This window comes from Cherax quadricarinatus, chromosome 24, assembly GCF_038502225.1.
Source record: "Cherax quadricarinatus isolate ZL_2023a chromosome 24, ASM3850222v1, whole genome shotgun sequence".
Taxonomy (NCBI): domain Eukaryota; kingdom Metazoa; phylum Arthropoda; class Malacostraca; order Decapoda; family Parastacidae; genus Cherax; species Cherax quadricarinatus.
The window spans coordinates 5,607,817-5,614,401 of NC_091315.1; the positions used below are offsets into that span (position 1 = coordinate 5,607,817).

General features: G+C 44.1%; 1 non-coding gene across 1 annotated transcript; it reads left to right on the forward strand.

Annotated features, from left to right (window-relative positions):
- The first annotated feature begins 915 nt into the window (after positions 1-915).
- LOC128705497 (U6 spliceosomal RNA) lies at positions 916-1,022 on the forward strand. The gene has a single exon (XR_008409717.1). It is a non-coding gene; the product is annotated as a U6 spliceosomal RNA (small nuclear RNA).
- The last annotated feature ends 5,563 nt before the right edge of the window (positions 1,023-6,585 follow it).

The window sequence follows — 6,585 nt, forward strand, 5'->3', positions numbered from 1 at the left end:
TTTGCCAGCTTCACTTCCTACTATCACTGTGGGTCCTATCATATCTGCTCTTAAAACAATATACGGAGTGTGTCTCCACATCGTCAAGGTCATTCCACTTGCGGGTCACCCTGAGACTGTATCACCGAGTAATTATTTCCAAATTTGAAACAGTTCATTACTATCTGTCAGAAATGCACTGCATGATAGTGGCTTTTTTTTGTGTCTTACAATATTTGATTACATGTCGCAAAGTAACCTTTATTGTGGAAATTTCTGTGCGAACCGCCTCTAGGTGAGCGGTAAACTTAGCCAGTGCTGCTGACACAGACGCCCTAGGTTGATTATCCCAGGCTCATGTATGGCTCTTCCCAATTACAGCTGCTGTGATGTGATAACATACAAAACACAGAGTCAACTTACTTGGTAGCTTGGAATATTATGTGCCCCGACCCCAGGACACCTAGGAGAGACGATCTTTCAATCTCAGTATCCCATTGCACTCACCCACAGATTGACTACCTACTTTTCACCAGAATGACTGCCGTCTATTGCTAGAAACAGCAGATATTGTCTCCCTGCGAGTGTGCCTGATAGGAACTAGTGTCCTATGCTTTGGGAAACTGCTCAAGGTTATTTCATTCCCCAGTCAAGTGTTATTTCTGTGGGTGTTTTGGCTGTAATCACGTGACATGACTTCCCTCATTGGAATCTGGGTAGCAACTGACTTACTGGCATTTCTCTCCGTTTGAAATTTGTGTCGCCAGTTCTCTAACTGATATTCTACATTAAACCTAATCCTACTTATTTTCTACTAAGATCATTGTATAATCTGTGTAACTACTTAAATCTGTAAAATTGTCAAATATTATATACAAATGTTTATGTAAGCAGTTATATTAAGGAATGTTTTTGCTTACACTATAAACTTTTCGAGTACTTGCTTCGGCAGTACATATACTAAAATTGGAACGATACAGAGAAGATCAGCATGGCCCCTGCGCAAGGATGACACGTAAAATCGTGAAGCATTCCACTTATTTTCATTCGTCTCTCAGCCTTTGAGTAGAGAGGACATGTGCTACTCCTGCCCCCTATAGTTGACCGGTGGCAGTTTCATTTTCTCAACATTGTACTGGCGGGTAGACGCCGTGTCAATACTGTGTGTATTGAGTTGACCCATGGGGCCGTGCTTGGACCATTGACGGTGCTACTATTGCCTGTGATAATCCATGATATCTAGGGTATTGCCAACGAGAACTTGGGTGGTGTGGCAATGAATAGCATGTCGAGGATCTTTGTGAAGTTCTGCTGAGCTCATATTTATGAGGCGGTTGTTGACAAGTTCCAGGAAGTTAATCTAGTGGTTAACCATGCAATGTCAGAGAAGCTACATGACGTCTCCCACTATTACAAATGGGTAATGGCCAGAAACGTGCCATTTGAGACTGATGTGTCTGACATTCAAGCTGCATTGGGTAATTATGGCACCATACACATGGCTACAGCAGGGAAGTGATCTGATGGCCCATATACAGGGTTACAAGAGGGAATGTTTTCTGTAAAAATGACATTACAAAACCCAATCCCTTCTTACGTGATCTTGCAAGACTTCAGGACTCAGGTATTGGTGTCATATGCATGGCAACGCTGCACTTGCAGGTTGTGCAGTGCATATGACCATATGGCAGTACAGTGTGAATGACAACGAGGTGCCAAGGTTGGGCAACAAAGCACGGACGTTGGGGAGGAAGGTGCGGGGCAAGATGTGCCTTGTGCGCCGGTGCTACCATCAGGATTGTCTTGGAGCGAAGAGGTTGAGAGGTCTACGGAGACAGCATGTGCCACACTCCCAGGAGTGTCGCCTTCTTTGGAGGTGGAACCAGTAGTGTGCCCGGCTCTGCAAGATGTGCATAACAACGACATCGAGGAATCCATTGCCTCCATGCTGGATGAATTATTTATGGAGAGGAGCGTGAGTCCGGCGATGGACCCACCCTTAGACCTGGGACCTGCTGCAAAGGTGGACGTTGGACACGAAGAGCAGCTGGTCATGGGTGTCCCTGATGCCTTGCTGAAACATACGGTGGAGGTGGAAATTCACCAGGACTGCACTGTGGATGACGACATGCAGGTGGAAAGTGTAATGCGGAAGTGTTTTGTAGCGCTTTCAGACTCGGAGGAAGTGCTGACGCCAGCCCAGCTATCAAGAAAAAAAACCCTGGGTGGATGTGGCACAGAGGGGGCCCTGTGGACCTAAAGCTCAACGGTTGGTCAAAAGTGCTTCGAAAGGGGGTGAGATGAAAAAGGTGGAAACAAAAGATCTGGTGTGAAACATTCAGTATCGAGAGAAAACCCCCCACTGACCAATTTAAGTGCCTGACAATAAATATTAATTGTTTGAGGACTGTGCAAAAGAATGTCTGGTTCCGTGAATTATTGGTTTGTAATAATGTTGAAGTTGTGTCTGTACAGGAACACAATCATAAAATAGGCAGTGAGTTGCAGATAGACGGGTATGATGTGTATGAGGAAAATTCTATACGGTTGAAAGGTGGCATTGCCATCATGATCAGGGAGACTAGCCCATTTGTTGTGAGACATTGTGAGGGTGGGGAGGGGAGGGTAATAAGGGTGGAAGGTCTATAGGGCATGAAGAGGGCAGCTTTTGTGTGCGTGTACGGACCTGCAGAGAATGATGGGCGTGTAAAAACTAACTTTGTGAAGGAGGTATTAATTTACTATTTGTGGTCACTCCCTGAAGTGGCGGTCATAGGAGGGGATTGGAATTGCATTATCCGGTATAGGGATGTTGAACCCCAGGGAAGTAGACACATTTCTGGGGTATTGGGGGATTTATTGATTGGGGTGGGATTAATGGATTTGGCAGGTGGGGGTGAGGTTGAGCATACCTTTGTACGTCACGGGTATGCGGCGCAACTTGATAGAGTGTATGTGCTGCGTACCATCGCAGTCAAGAGTGTGCAAAACGTAGATGTGGTGTTTTCTGATCATAGAGGTGTTCTCGTGGACTTAATCCTGCGTCTGTAACTGAACGCCATGTTGACTAATGGTAGTTCTCCTGGGCTGACTACAGAGGCGCGACAAGCACCACCTCACACTACTGCAGTCAGGGAACTGAAGTGCGTTTGCGCAGGTCTACACGGCCCAAGAGCGATGCAGACAATGAAAGAGAGCATTAATCAGAATATTAAATAGCATGGGACTAAGAACTCCTCCCTGCGGTGTACCTAAAGACATTTCTTTAGAATCACTTCTGAAGCCTTGGTAAAGGACAGAGGATACTCTATTTGACAGGTATCTATTATCCAGCACAGTAAGGTACCACCAATATTCATTTTGGCTAGTTCATGTAGCATAACGGTTCTGTTCGCAATATCAAATGCAGATTTTAGATCAAGGAAAGTGGTAAAACTAGTAGAGGTGTGTGCAGTGAGAAAGCTGGAAATACAGTTCTGCACACTTTTACCTTTCATGAACCCATAGAGGTAGGGGGAAAGTTGCTGTCTGATTCTGTAGTACAGTCTGTTAAGTATCATTCTTTCAAAAGTTTTACAAAGACAACTAGTTAAGGAGATCGGCCTAAATGTATAAGGCTGTTGGGGCTTAGGGATGGGCACAATGAGACTATTGGTCCAGGAAGTAGGAAGAACGCCCTCAATGTAACTGAGATTATACAGTGCCAACAAAGGGTTATTAGGCACGTGCCTTAGAGTTCTGAGAACATCATAGGTTACACCATCCTCTCCAGGAGCAGTTGATCGACCTTTAGTTAATACATTATCTAATTCATACTCGGTAAAGAGGCAATCACTCTCATCAATATTTTGGCTCATAAAATTAATCAGTTTCAACATTTCTTCAGAACGTGGGACGTGCAACTATGACCACCCAAGAAAATGCCATGCCCATATGACATCAGGAAAATGCAAACTCCCTTCCTGTAAGCTTTTTCACCCTGAAATGTGTACCTCTTCAGTACAGGAAAGACTGCGCAATAACTTAAATTGCCAGGCACACCATCTAAAGGGTACAAAAAGATACAAAACATCCAGGCCATGGGAAAACCTAGGTAGCCACAGCCAATCAAGAGGGAGAGGTTTTTCAGTGCCAGGAAGGAAAAAAAACTGGAAGGAAATGGCAGAAATCGTAAACCAAATCCAGTCATTCCTGGAGTGGAACCACAGTCGATGGCCTCCACTCCAAACCAACAGATACAGATACAAATGCCGGAAAAAAATCCCCCCCCCCAGTACCAACAATACCACCAGTCCGATAACATTCTTCTTTGCAAATATACAGGGTCTAAAGCCAGCAACAAACAACAAAATACCTTTCATCCGTGGACTGCTTGCAGAGGCAAAGGCAATGTTTGCGGCTTTCATTGAGACCCACATAAAGGATCACTTGGACAACGAAATATGGATCCCAGGTTACAACCTATACAGATGTGACAGAGTGAACAGGCAAAAGGGGGGGGTTGGCCTGTACATTGCAGAGTCACTTGTTTGCACAGAACTGCTTAATGCCTCAAATGATGTAGCGGAAGTTTTAGCAGTAAAGGTCGAGAACCAAAACCTAGTCATTGTGGTAGTCTACAAGCCTCCGGATGCAACATCCCAGCAATTTCAGGAACAGCTATTAAAAATTGACCACTGTCTGGAAAATCTTCCAGCTCCTGCACCCAACATCTTGCTCCTGGGGGATTTCAACTTAAGGCACCTAAAATGGAGGAATATAGCAAATAATATTGTTGCAGTAATAACACCAGGAGGCAGCTCTGATGAAAACTCACACTCACACGAGCTTTTAAATCTCTGCACAAAATTCAATTTAAACCAGCAAATAATAGAGCCTACTAGACTGGAGAATACACTAGAACTCATCTTCACTAACAATGATGATCTGATAAGAAATGTCACCATATCAAAAACAATATACTCAGATCACAACATAATTGAGGTTCAGACATTTATGCGTGCAGCCCCAGACCGACATAATGAGACTAGTCACGAAGGAGCATTCACCAAATTCAACTTCAATAACAAAAACATAAAGTGGGACCAAGTAAACCAAGTCCTAACCGATATAAGCTGGGAAGATATACTAAGCAACACAGACCCCAACTTATGCCTAGAACAGATTAACTCGGTGGCACTCGATGTATGCACAAGGCTTATTCCTCTAAGAAAAAGGAGGAGTAGATGTAAAATAGAAAGAGACAGGCGACGGAAAAGAATAACAGAGCGGCTAAAAGAGGTCAATATATCTGAAATGCGTAGGGAGACACTGGTCAGAGAAATAGCAAGCATCGAACTTAAGCTAAAAGAATCCTTTAGGAGTCAGGAATCGCGGGAAGAAATAAAAGCCATAAATGAAATCGAAAGAAACCCAAAGTATTTCTTCTTCTATGCCAAATCAAAATCGAGAACAACGTCCAGTAATGGGCCCCTACTTAAACAAGATGGGTCCTACACAGATGACAGCAAGGAAATGAGTGAGCTACTCAAGTCCCAATAAGACTCAGTTTTTAGCAAGCCACTAACCAGACTGAGAGTCGAAGATCAAAATTAATTTTTTATGAGAGAGCCACAAAATTTGATTAACGCAAGCCTATCCGATGTTATCCTGACGCCAAATGACTTCGAACAGGCGATAAATGACATGTCCATGCACTCTGCCCCAGGGCCAGACTCATGGAACTCTGTGTTCATCAAGAACTGCAAGAAGCCCCTATCACGAGCCTTTTCCATCCTATGGAGAGGGAGCATGGACACAGGGGTCGTCTCACAGTTACTAAAAACAACAGACATAGCCCCACTCCACAAAGGGGGCAGTAAAGCAACAGCAAAGAACTACAGACCAATAGCACTAACATCCCACATTATAAAAATCTTTGAAAGGGTCCTAAGAAGCAAGATCACCACCCATCTAGAAACCCATCAGTTACACAACCCAGGGCAACATGGGTTTAGAACAGGTCGCTCCTGTCTGTCTCAACTATTGGATCACTACGACAAGGTCCTAAATGCACTAGAAGACAAAAAGAATGCAGATGTAATATATACAGACTTTGCAAAAGCCTTCGACAAGTGTGACCATGGCGTAATAGCGCACAAAATGCGTGCTAAAGGAATAACAGGAAAAGTTGGTCGATGGATCTATAATTTCCTCACTAACAGAACACAGAGAGCAGAAGTCAACAGAGTAAAGTCCGAGGCAGCTACGGTGAAAAGCTCTGTTCCACAAGGCACAGTACTCGCTCCCATCTTGTTCCTCATCCTCATATCCGACATAGACAAGGATGTCAGCCACAGCACCGTGTCTTCCTTTGCAGATGACACCCGAATCTGCATGACAGTGTCTTCCATTGCAGACACTGCAAGGCTCCAGGCGGACATCAACCAAATCTTTCAGTGGGCTGCAGAAAACAATATGAAGTTCAACGATGAGAAATTTCAATTACTTAGACATGGTAAACATGAGGAAATTAAATCTTCATCAGAGTACAAAACAAATTCTGGCCACAAAATAGAGCGAAACACCAACGTCAAAGACCTGGGAGTGATCATGTCGGAGGATCTC